Here is a 12,738-nt window from a genome sequence, read left to right on the forward strand (position 1 = left end):
AGAGCCCCAGGTCGACTGGGTGGGAAATGATTGAATGAAATGGATGGAACGGAGTAAATAAAATAAAATCCCACGAGGTGAAATAAATGAAATGGAATAAATAACAAAATAAATAAAATGAAATAAAATAATAAAATGAAAGAGGCTGAGTTAGGAGGAAAGAGAAGCACCCAGCTTCCATTTTCACACCACGGTTGCTTACCGGCTGCTTTCATTCCGTCCGCGCACATGGTGGGAGTGCGGGCCAAGGGCTGGAGGGCTGTAGGCGCTGGGGAGCAGGCAGCAGCACGGCATCCCCTTCCCCATTGCCACCCCTCCGCTGGCACCCGGCGCTGCCTGCACCCCGCTGCTCCCTGCAGTGCCGCCGGGCAGGCGGGTGGACGCGCCCAAGCAGGAAGGACTGGGGGTTTCGTTAAGGAAGATTCAAATCTGACATCAGTAATGCTAGTGTTCCTGCAGTTTCTCCATCCGCTTTTACACCTTCTTGGAGGATAACATCCAGGCCTGGGCCCCCGGCACGAGAGAGATGTGGAGCTGCTGGAGCGGGCGCAGAGAGAGTCGAGAGGATGCTCAGAGGCTGGAGCACCTCTCCTATGGGGATGGGCTGAGAGCTGGAGTATTCAGCACAGGGAGGAGAAGGCCCCGGGGAGATCTCACGGCAGCCTTCCAGCACCTAGAGGGGCTGATAAACAGGAGGGAGACCGACTCTGCACGCAGTCTGATGGTGACAGGACACAGGGAACGGCGAGTTTCGCTGTTGCTGCGTACAGCTGTGCCCAGTGCTGGCACTGGATACGGACAGAACAAGTGTCCTTTCTGTGTGCCTTGTGGCATTGATGCACACACATCGTAATGCGTAACTTACAGATTAATGTGTTGTTGTGTTAAGGCAGAGCCGAAGTGGGAACGGAGTGTCCATCATTCATCACTCTGCTGTCATAAAGAACTTCTATTACTGTCAAAGAGCCGTTCTTTCATTGCTCTGACGAATAGGGCGAGCCATGGACAAGCACGCTGTACTGGATGCTGTGCAGAGAACAAAAAGTTGTGCTTACAGTCCCTCAAAAAGACCATCCTAAAGGTGCTGGAACAGAGCTTCTTTCTGGAACCTGACAAACTATTTTAAAAGGAAAAACAAAGCAACCAGAGTGATGGTATCAGCACAGGGTTGGACGGGAGGTGCTGGTGGTGCTCTGCAGCCTCCTGGTGAAGTGCCAGTGTGATGAAGTTCCTCAATGCGAATGGTGTGGCTGGACGCTGCCAGGACACCTGCACCTGCCCCACTGTGGCTGCACAGTGCATTCTGCTGCATGGTGCATTCTGCTGCACGGTGCATTCTGCTGCATGGTGCCTTCTGCTGCATGGTGCATTCTGCTGCATGGTGCATTCTGCTGCATGGTGCCTTCTGCTGCAACCTGGGCAAAATACAGATTCATTTATAGTACTGCGCAGTGTTGCATCACGATGAAATCTATTTCCTTGTCTGCACTGCATGCACCTGTTTTATCGACAGACCTGCTCAAAGGATGTTGGTATGAATGGTGAGAAGTGTTTGGTTACTGGGAATCCACGTCTGGCATCCTGTCACAGGCTGAACAACGCTGATTGTAAGTGCAGACTGAACAACTTAGGTTGTTCTTTGGATGGAGAAGTGATTAAAATGTTTTACTGGAATTTCATCAAAAAGGAGTAAATCCGTCTGGATACAAACATCCCAAGTTCAAAAAGGAAATGTTTCGGCCATCAGATTGCATGAGGTGGTCGATGTACAAACCCCTTGTATACTGCAATATCTGTGAGTCCATCTATGTACATCAAGGGTGTGTTAGGAGAGCACTTCCCATCGCAGTCGTCACCATTTGCAGTCTCTGCTGGGATGTGGTGAAACCAGCCCGCTGTGCGCTTTGCCAGGTGCCGTCCTTCTCCCAGCACTGGGCACCCCTTCCCACCTCCAGCCGCCCTGCTGCACGCTGCCAGGGCCATTGCTGGCCTCTTGCTGTTTTAAAAACCATTTTAAATCACATACATGCGGCGTGATGCGTCGTGCATCTAGATTTGGGCACAATCTTCCTCCACTTTGCTGTTGCTCATGAAGCCTACGCAACCATTTTCAGCAGCAGAGGTGATGTTCTCCCGGCTCGCCCTGCCCGTGTCCCACTGCTTCCGTGCTCATTCCCCTCTGCTTGTACCGGGCTTCGTGCTTCCTTTTCCAGCTGCCAGTTTACGGTCCTTGAGACAGGCAGATGGGCAGAAAGGAACGCCGGCTGCACACACATTTCGCCCTCTGGGGCGCGGTGCAGAATGCCACCAGCATACCTGTGTCCTGTTAAAACTCCGCTTAAGTGGAAAATTCAGGAAGTGCGGCGGTGGGGATGAAACGATGCGGTTAAATCGGCCGCTGACGCCGGTCTCTCAAAACATGTATCTGCCCAAGGCAAATATCCTCAGCCATATTTTAACTTTAAGAGCAGCCTCACCGCTGCCTTCTGGGGCCACCACTGGGGAGAAAGAGGCCTCACTATTTTCCCTGCCCCGGTGCTTGCACTCAGTGTAGGCCAGGCTAGACTTTATTTTGGCTTCCGCACCGCTCTCGGGGCAGGCTGACCTCCCGGCCAGATGCCGCACCCTGTAACACCCGAGCTCTTTGCTACCTCCCTTTTCCACCTCTCCATTTGGCCAACCTTTTCCAGGCTCCATTTCAGGTTGAACGTCTCCTTGTGCTCCGCCCAGCGTGTGCCATGCACCGGCACATGGACGCATGCATCGTTCCTTTTCCTCGCCAAACCTCCATTTACAAACTGCGTGAGTCTGACAAGAGACCCTTCCACGCTATGCAAAATGCACGTTGCCTGTTTATTTCCTTATTCACCGCTTTTTGCGCTGCTGTGAATTGCATCAAGCACCAATGATCTCCACGGGTTCCCATCTGCAAGAAAATGTGGCTTTCCATTTGCACAGGGACGGGGATGGAGGCAGGGATGGGGACAGGTGCAGTGTGGCTGCGGTGCCCGAGGTGTCTGTAGAGTCCCTCCATCACCATTTGCTACTCCAGATCTGCAGCACAGGGCAGGATATGGGCAGATCACACAGCACAGATTTCCAATTCTCCCGGCCCTGATACGACTGCAAACAGTGGCCCAAAATTGGTCCCTTCCGGAGCAAATAAAAAGCAAAGAAAGGACACTGTTAATCGCTTCTTTCTCACACAGCTCCCTCCTTCAAACAAGGAGGTATGCTGTTATGTGGACGATTTAGGGGCAGCAGCCGAGCAGGCATAACTCTAAAATTCATGTTTTAATAACAACAACAATAATAAGCACACAACAGCATTTATAACCCTAGTTACAGGCCTGGGATATCATATCCATAGCAACTGCAGCGAGTGCTGGATGCCATATATTTAGAGTTCCCATGCACCTGCCTAAAATAGCCACCGATAAATTATGCTGATGTTTGTGCCTTTCTGACAGCTTTGTAACAGGCTGCCGGTGCGCTGCGAAACCACTTTGCGAGGGGAATCTCGCTTTGGCACCAAGCATCTCACAGTGGCCTCCTCTTTCATGTTTCCCAGTGCATCAGTTGAGTCCCATTACCAGCACGGAGGGGAGCGTGGCGGCGGCAGGGAGCGGGCAGAGCTCCGCCAGCACAAGGGGAGCGGGATCAGACTTCCACCGAGGGCTTCGTGTGTCCCACCTGGTGCCCCATGAACTCATTGGAGGACAGATTCTGCAGCCTCTGTGATGGGAAGGAAGAGACGTGGGTGCAGGTTGGCCCTGGGGATTTTAAGCTCATCCCTTCTACCTGCAGGAGAATTGCGAGGACCATGGGTGCCGCTGGGGTTTGGGTTTTTTTTAACCCCAGGTGTACAGTCGTTTCTTCAAAACAGATTTCAGAATGAGCTTGTTTCTCCGTGTACTTGTATTTGACTCCACACGGAACAGGAGCTTTCATTCTAGTCCAACACAACGTAAAATGGAGCCCAAAACAAAGTCAAGAGTGGCTTATGTGGGCTGTAACTCTTCACTGGTACCAAATCTTTGACAGAGTCCCATGCAGAATAAAAAGACCTAAATATTACATGTACATGACGTGTGGAATATATATTTTTAAATTTTCATTTCTTCATGTTTCCATTAGTTTGATGACATGCAAGCATCAATACTCCTTCAAGTCAGATCAAACTCTCTTGCACTTGCAAGAAGAAAGAAAAATGTTTTTGTTCTCTTGTGTCTTTTCTTTAAGAAGACCATGGAAAAACACAGCCTTACAATGAATAAACCTGATCCTCAGCACGAAGAGTAATTCCAGAAGTTGCTGATGCCCTGTTGGAACAGGAATTTGGTCCTCTGGTAAAAAACAGGGTTGTACCTACTTTTTTTTTTTTTCCTGAGGTGATTAAACTATCATTAGATTTTAGGGTAAAATAATATTCATCTCTGAAAGACTGAATGTACATTTAATAATATTAAAAGTGCTTTAAAGCAGTTGGAACATATTTCCAGATGGTTTGGGAATGTGTAAATATTAGCACATTCTGAGGGCTGGTTTTAAAAGGCCCTTCAAACCTGGTAGGCTGTGACATCAGCTTTCCCCCAGCTCACCCTCTGCGCGCTAGCGACTGCGTGAGCACCGCACGCGGTGAAATGGATGCCCCGTGGAGGTTCAATGGCAGAGAAGGAATATGGCTCTAAGGATGGAGGAGACAGAGGGAAGGATGTCAGTCGCAAGGGGCTTGGGAAAGAAATTTCTAAGCAGTCACTTCCAGGCCGTGCCAAACACGAGAAACTTCAGCTCTCCTTGTGGAGCCGCCTCTCCCCGGCGCCGGGCTGCCCTGCCCCTTTGTCCCGCTCCCTGCCCTCGTTCCCCACACCACATATCAGTGCCCGGAGCGGGCGCGCTGCCCACGCTGCGAGGCGAGGACGCCCTTCCCAGCACGTTGTTTGGAGAACTGCTGTCCCTACCGGGCCGGGGTATGGCGAGCTGCAGTGTCGTGTGGCCCTGAGAGGGACTCATGCCACAACCACCAGCATCAAACATGTCCGCTCCTGGGGTCGGGTCAGAGCGCAGCATATGGATCTAGTGCTGTTTTTCACTGTCGTTGAGAAATAAAAAAGAATTGAAGGTTTCTTTTCTTTCTTTTTTAATGTGAGAGCTCCGAGATTACATCTTTTATCGCAGTCTTAGTTTTCTCTTTTTGTGCCTACAAACAACCTGCAAAGAATACATGTGCTGTGTGACCAGAATGGCTCCGTAACAGAGAAATTACTCAAGAGAAGGACTTTGAATCGCAGTTGTTTAAATCCCGGTTAACAGCAGCTCACAGCCCCAACAGAGACAAACTGTCTCCTTCACATAATGCTTTTGTTAACTCCTCTGTATTCAACGCCACGTGGATACATTCAAGCTACTGCCTTTTTCTGGATGGACTCCCCAAGCCCTGTCTGTGCTCCCACTCCCCCCGGAGATGGCCGCAGCCAAATTGAAGCCCAAACCGGGAAGAAGGAGCAGAGCAGCTGCTGAGACCAGCCACCAAATAGCCAGGAGACGTGCAACATACCTTCCCCAGCCACCACAGACCTCTGTTCCTACAGGTTAACAAGTATCCTGGGTAATCAAAACGTTTGTTCGAATACCTTGGACAAACCAATCAAAGCATTCTCCTTAATAACTCTCCATTTTCTTCTCTCAGAGTGTTTCTAAACCAAAAGTGGTGTTCATGCCAACAAACCGGGGGAACACTGAGATTTTGTCCCTCAGCATCGTGTGGGCTTCTGCATTTGTGCTGCGAGAGAGAGTTGTCATTTGCCTGGAAGTTCCCATAGCGAATTTATTGGTCTTCTGACGCTCCTGGCGCCAGGTCTGCATTCCCATAAAACAAGCCAGAAGAAACTTTGGAAACAGAACCTTTATAGTATCCACATATTGGGCCATATTCAACTCCAAAGTCAGCAGGTGCAACTCCCATTGATTTCAGTGGGAATTCTGTCTGCTTACGCTGGAGCTGAACTTGGTCCATGGTATCTGGGCATCTTTCCCAAAAACTCTCTTCACTGAATACTGGGAATGAACCAAAGCTTAACACGCTTCTCTGCTGTCCCTCAGAAAGGAATCCGTCTGTCTTTTCAAGAGACTGCAGGGAAAAAAATACCTGCTAGGCTTACAGAGCTGCCATTGCCATTGTACCCCAGTGTGAGTGTCTGAAACGTTCTCATGGACTCACACTTTCCCTTGTTTAAAGACTGTCTATCCAAAATCACCCTCTTTTTTTGAGGCTTAAAGGGAAGAATTCATTTAGTCTCCTTTTTTTTTTTTTTTTCCCATGGTGTAATTATTTGTTCTGCAATGACTTTTAAACATCATTGAAAAAAACTGTATCGTGTAAATAATATAAGAAAGAATCCTCTTGAAAAGGAAAGTGATTTTGTCTGCAGAACTGCTCTTTCTGCTAAGTCATTTTGCATATTAAAAAAGCACAGTTGCATCAGACAGTGTTCTTCCAAAATCCCTCGGCGTGGAAGGAAAGCTCGCAGGTGTGTTTTTGAGACCCTCATGCTTTAGGATGTGTCAGTGAAGCTGAGCATGTGCTCAAGCGTGTTCTTAAATAAGACACTTGTGAATGAGGTCTTACATAAGTGTATCTTCATACAAGAGGACTGCATTTTGTAGTATTTGTTGCAGTAAGGGTGGATGAATTTAAATCCTTTTGTAATCTCCAGGCAGTGTGGGCTAAGGCATGGGATTCCAGTGTGTTACCAGAATGCGGTGAGACCAGATTCTGGGGGAATGTCCATCACTGTAAGCCAGGATCTTATCAGGGAAGGCTGTTCTCACAAGAGTTTGGCATAGATTCATTTATGTAAATTTGAGAGAAAGTGCTGAGTGAGATACAAGGGTGCCTGGCTACCTCCCCCACCTTCCAGATCCTGACAGAAATAACTGAGACAAAGCTGCGTCATTACCTGCTCAAGCTGAGTTGTCAAAGTGCTCGGATCATTCAGCCACGCCGTACTAGCTGCCAGACCCGCCTTTGAAAATCCTCTCCCAGGCTTCTAGCTGCTTTGAGCCTGCCTGTGTGTGTTTCTGAATGCTGTTTTCTCTTTCCAGCACCCAAACACGCAGGATTTTCCTGGGGAGGTGGCACGTGTCATTCCATCCCAGAGAGACATCCTAGGGAGGAAGCCAGCCACTGGCAAGGCTGTGGGCCATCCAAGCAATTGCCTCCTTTCCCTTTCTTCTAGGTGGTGACTTTCCCTTTGCTCCACTCACAGCAGCAGCTCTTACTCACACATCAACCAACACCATGCCATAATTGTGGCATCTTTTAAATACCTCTTAATCCAGACAATTGTCTTCTGTAGGTGGACACCTCAGAGCAGGTTTCTGGTGCAATATTAGCTTTGCAACGTCAAGGATCAACAAGAAGGGAGAAGTACGTCAGCTGTCAGGAAGGTGCCGTTGCTCCTGAAGAACCTGCACTGTCACCTTTTGTCCTGGGCCCCACGCATTAATTAATCTCAGCACCCAACTGCGAAGCCCCCAGCACCCCCGCTCACATCCCTGCAGGGCACAGCCCCAGCAGCTCCGGCTGCAGCTGCGACGCGGTCGTTTTATCACATGTACTGTAATATTGTCCCTAGTAAAACCTAACACTCTTGAGTAGGCATAGTAAACTGAAGACAATCAAGATCTTAAAGGGTAATACGTTTTTATGTGTTTAGTAGCTTACGGTGCTGTATAACTTTGGAGCCCAAATGCAGCAGTGGCCTCTCCAAATCGCACTATTAATATTGTATAATGAGCAGCGCTGCTACTGCTGGATTCTGGCACACTGGAGGGTAATTTCTAGCACTTCTAGTCCCTAGTAAAGGAGTTTTCCCCTCCAACAGCTGCGTGCTTGCCTTATGCTGGGCAGCACTGTGCAGCAGCCTCCTGCTCTACGCAGCCCTTTGTGGCTGAGCACAGCGTTCCGCATCCGACCATCTCTTCCGAGGCTGCGTGCAGATGTCTGTAAAAGGGCTCACTGAAACCAAACAAAAAAAACCACTGGAGAAGGTTTCCGAGCTCAGTCACGGAGGACAGGGCCAAATTCTGCCTGAATTACTCACTTTTGTAGGGCACGAATGTACTTCTGAAAAGTGGGTTTTATGTGATTCTTTCCTCTTCCTAAGGATGACTGAGCAACTGTGTCTGCAATTCAGCCCTCATTCGCCGTCAATGAAAGGTGTGTGAATGGCAGTGGAAAACAACAGTAGCAATGTTTGTGCAATGCGTTGCCACTTCAGAAAAGCAGGCTTCCTAGCAATAAACTGTCACATATGCAAGGCTAACACAAATTAAGTCTGTGATACACCAAATGTCATCACATTTTCGAATTGACAACATCTTGCTCAGAAAGTCTCTTTAATTTTGGGTTTCCGATGCCCTAAAACAAGTCTCCTTCAGCAAACATGTTCCAGCACCTGGGCGGTGGGCACAGGACAAAATGGAACAGAAAAGAACAGCTTTTTCCCCACCACTTGTATTTTGCTTCTTCCCACAGTAATTAGAATTCAGATAATGTTAATGTTCCCATTCTTATGTTAAAATTAATAGTAGAGTGCTGGTATTTCAGCTAGACATTAATTGTATAATATTCATCCGACAAATGCTATTAGTTTTAGAAATCTTCCAGATAAACTTATATAAATTTGTCACCACAAACCCATGAAAAAAACTTTCATGCATACAGATGAGGGCTTTTCTATAGTAGTGCCAGGATCCTGAACAGTCCGAGGGTAGCTAGCCTGCTTCTGAACAAAAAGGAGAATATCCAGCTGTATCACCCCATTCTTTCAGTCTTTTTCCTGTTTAATTTAAAACCTATTGTTTCTCACCAGTATGTAACACTGAAGAAATTACCTTCATACCAGGACGTACTTTTTAGAACTTGTTGTAGGTTAATATTTTACAGCTATTATCTGAATATTATTTGGACTCGAGTGGTTAGAAAAGGGAAGGAAGTGCATACAGCTCTTCTGTAGACGTATGACCAGTGGCTGGTGTGTGTTTTCAAAGGCTTGGATCTGTAATGAGGGTTTCTGTGACCTTCTCAGCCACAGGAAATTGAGAGAGCCCCTTCATCCCCAGTGACATCTCGCTGGTAGCAGCCAAAGTGCACCTGCGGGTGTCTGGGGGCTGGCCCTGGCCCCTGCTCATCGCCCTCGCTGGGCTTCCTCCAAACCACCCACACCTCCACATTGCCTCCACGATCCCCCGTGCCTTGCAAAGAAGCAGAGATAGCCAGCTGGCATAGGAATCACAGATCTGCGGAAGGCACCTGGCTGATCGCCTTCCTGGGCATCCTCCTGTAAAAACTTAGCGGCACTATGTGCTCCAGAGTTAAATGCCAGATGTTAGGATCGTTATTCTCCTGTTCCTTAAAGACTGCAACAAATGTTCTTTGCTTCCAGCCCTCCGCCGTCTCCTCAGCATTTCCATGACTTCTACAAATAATTGTTGAAGGGTCAACCTCTTTTCGAGGTGAGAATGCAGCTCCAGCCAACCCTCTTCTCCTTTCAAAGGAGGCTACAGCCCAGCTAGTAGAAAGTGTAATTTAATAAAGCTTTTATATATATGTATATTTAGAGAAAGCAAAAGTACTTGTTCCAGTAACTGAAATTCTGGATATTACGTCAGATACGTGCTTATCAGTGTACAAAACTCCAGAAACACATGGACCTGAATCCTTAACTCAGGACTGCTATAAAATTACTTTCACAAATGCTCTGCAGTGCTTTGTGTAACCTGACTTTTCCCACTTCCCTTCATCGTACTCCTTTGTGTAATTCAGATTTGTAAATCATTCCAGGAAACTTTTTATTAACTTTACAAGAGCACTTTAAGACAATATCCTGTAGTGCAGTTTCCACCGGGTGACTCAGACTGAGCCATATCAGCTGAGAAATATCAGTGACCTTTTCACGCTGCTTCCATTGACCACGGAAAACTGAAGTAACTTCTGGACAAAGTTCTGCTCACTGTTTTGATGGGGAAGGTTTTGCCCATGCCGGTAAAGCACCTGAATTCACGCTAAATAATTTCACCATACCTATGAAAATTCCCCTTCCAGCTTGAAAAGCACCAAGTATCTTTCTTCCATTGATTACAGATGGGTATCTAGCACAGCTGCCTTTCCATGGAAGCGAGGCGATGCCTTTGTACGATCACTATTTTGCCAAAACTCTCTCCCATTGAAAGTGCTGCTTCCCAAGAAAGGCAGAAGCTCATTCCCTTTTGTTGTCATTGCTGTTCACAGTGTACTTCTGTTGGGCTGACTGACATTTAAATAAGCCACCTGAGAATTATACCTAGGACACTTCTACTAAATATTGCCTTTGCAGTAGGAGGGTGCAAACGCAAGGGAGGCATTTGGAAGAGACTTGTAAACAGTTGCCTTGGTACTGCCTAATTAGTGTTACATTGTCTGGTGGTACCGGCTCCCAGGAATGTGCACAGCCTGGGCTAATTTCTGCAGAGCCAGTGTGGTAGACGGTACACAGTCAAGATTGGAAGTCACTTGAGAAAGGAGCTGGGTTGCTCTCGAGCCTCATTTCCTGGCTTTTTTCCTGGTGAGCAGATACGCTGTTCAGCCTGATGCCAAGGCAGCTGTGCCTGTGTAAGAAAGGGCTCAGGCTTTCCAAATAAAAAATATTGTCGCTTGTCCTCTCTCTGTGGGGTTGCTTAATGGGAAAGCATGGTCCAAAGAGGCATCTCCAGAGAAGGATTCCAGATAGCTGAGCTTTAACTTGCCCTGTTTGGCAGCTTTGGCCAAGACACTTCTTCTGCCCTGTTCGCACCCAACATAATTAATTCTCCTGGTACTGGGCCCTGCACTTGCACCAGGCACAGTGAGGTGCTGCTGCAGCTCGAGGTGATGCCGTCCCACCGCAACGTGTCGAGGGAGCTTTCAGGACCCGTTGCCTGCATGCTGCTTGAAGCATCCTTCTCTCAACACTGCCATGAATTCTTCCATAGAACTTGTTTCTGATCAGAGAACATTTGTGCTTTTCCACTTACTTTTTTTTTTTTTAATTCACCTGATTTATCGCCCTTGCTTACATCAGTGCCCCGCTTTCCCAGGTTCCACATGGAGCAGTGGAAGAGCCATCAGTGAGGAGGCTGTGAGCTGCCAGCACTGCATGCTTCACCACGAGTCAATAGTTTGAAGGCAGAAACCATTGCCCCCAGCTGTACTACCAGGGACTGTGGTAGTGCTTCACCCATGAATGCTATGGGAAAAGGATGCAGATTTCCTCCTTAGCCAGCATTCCCAGGACTTCCTGGGAGCATTTTCTAGGCAAGGGACTGCTGAGAGCACGGTGCTGGTACGGGGGCTGGATGGAGGATGCTGCGCACGCAGGGCACGTCCTCAGAAAGGGAAGGAAGCTCTCTCATTTCTCAGCAGAGAACCAAGAACACTGGGTGGTTTTTCCTGTGCAGCACGGAAGGATCGGACCCTACTTAGGGTATATGAGAGATCTCATTAACACAGTCTAGCCATTTATTGCACATACTAATTACTTACTTAATGGCATTGCTATTTGATTATTTAATGGCTGCAGCATCCCTTTTGATAATTCTGCTGTACATGCTTAAGTGTTACAATTTCTAATTAATTAAATGGCTTTGAATTTCATATTACATTTTAAATAAAAAGTACAGGGGTTAAACAGAGCTATTTGAATACGTTCTCAGGTTCCTTCTTTTTTTTTTAAAAGTCTGTTTGCTCAGTTATGGAGGAGAAGCATTTCCAGCCTTCGAATTGAGAATGTACAGAGAGAAGTGCTGGGAACCCAGCTCTCAACTGAGAGCAGCATTTGTATGGGGCTGCTGTTGAACAATTCTAGATGATGCCCTTTGGACAACGTGGAGTTTTTTCCTCTATAAGGAGAGCTGAACTAACGCTGCCCACATTTTAAACCATTTAATCATTTTAAAACTGAAAAAATAAAAATGCAAACTAAATGTCAGGCAAACCTGACACCACAGACCTGACTGAGAGCTCATCTAACAGAATGCCTGTTGGCAATTTAACCAATTCCAAACTAAATTCTCCTTTCTTTATTGCGTAGCTGGCCAGCTTTGGTTTCCATGGCTTGACATGAGTGAGTCCCACTGCCAATTCTTGTGGCTTCAGCCATCACATTTTAAAGGTTTATCTCTTTCTCTCTTTGCATCACTATGAAAAGAAAACCGTGTGAGGAACAAAAGGAAACTACCCAAGTGACCGCAGAGTGGAAACACTGAAATCAAACACCCCATCCACAAAGCGATATCGAATGAACCGGGCAAACAATCTGGGAAGAGGAAAGTATTCCTCTTATCTCTTTCATTTTTAGTCATCTTAGACACTAATTTTTTGACCACTGCAAAGATCAGACCGAAGGCAATTTCAGGATGCTGACAAGCAGAAGAGGACTCGCGTGGGACGGCAGCGGACCCACGCCGCGGGATCGGGTCGGGCTGCGCAGCTTTCCCTCGTCCCTGGGAGGCGGCAATGGCAACGTTCGTGTCGTTCGCTACCTCGGGCTGAAACGATTTCTTTGCTCGGTGCCGAGCGAGTGAGTCAGGAGCAGGAGCTGCAGAGCGTGCGGACCATATGCGGGAGCCGCAGAGCTGTGACTCAGAGATGCGAGTGTGCGGCTGTGTGCGCAGCCGGCGCTCGGCCGCACGCCGCGCGGTCCGCATGGCTTGCTGGTG

This window comes from Numida meleagris, chromosome 9 (genome assembly GCF_002078875.1).
Source record: "Numida meleagris isolate 19003 breed g44 Domestic line chromosome 9, NumMel1.0, whole genome shotgun sequence".
Lineage (NCBI taxonomy): Eukaryota > Metazoa > Chordata > Aves > Galliformes > Numididae > Numida > Numida meleagris.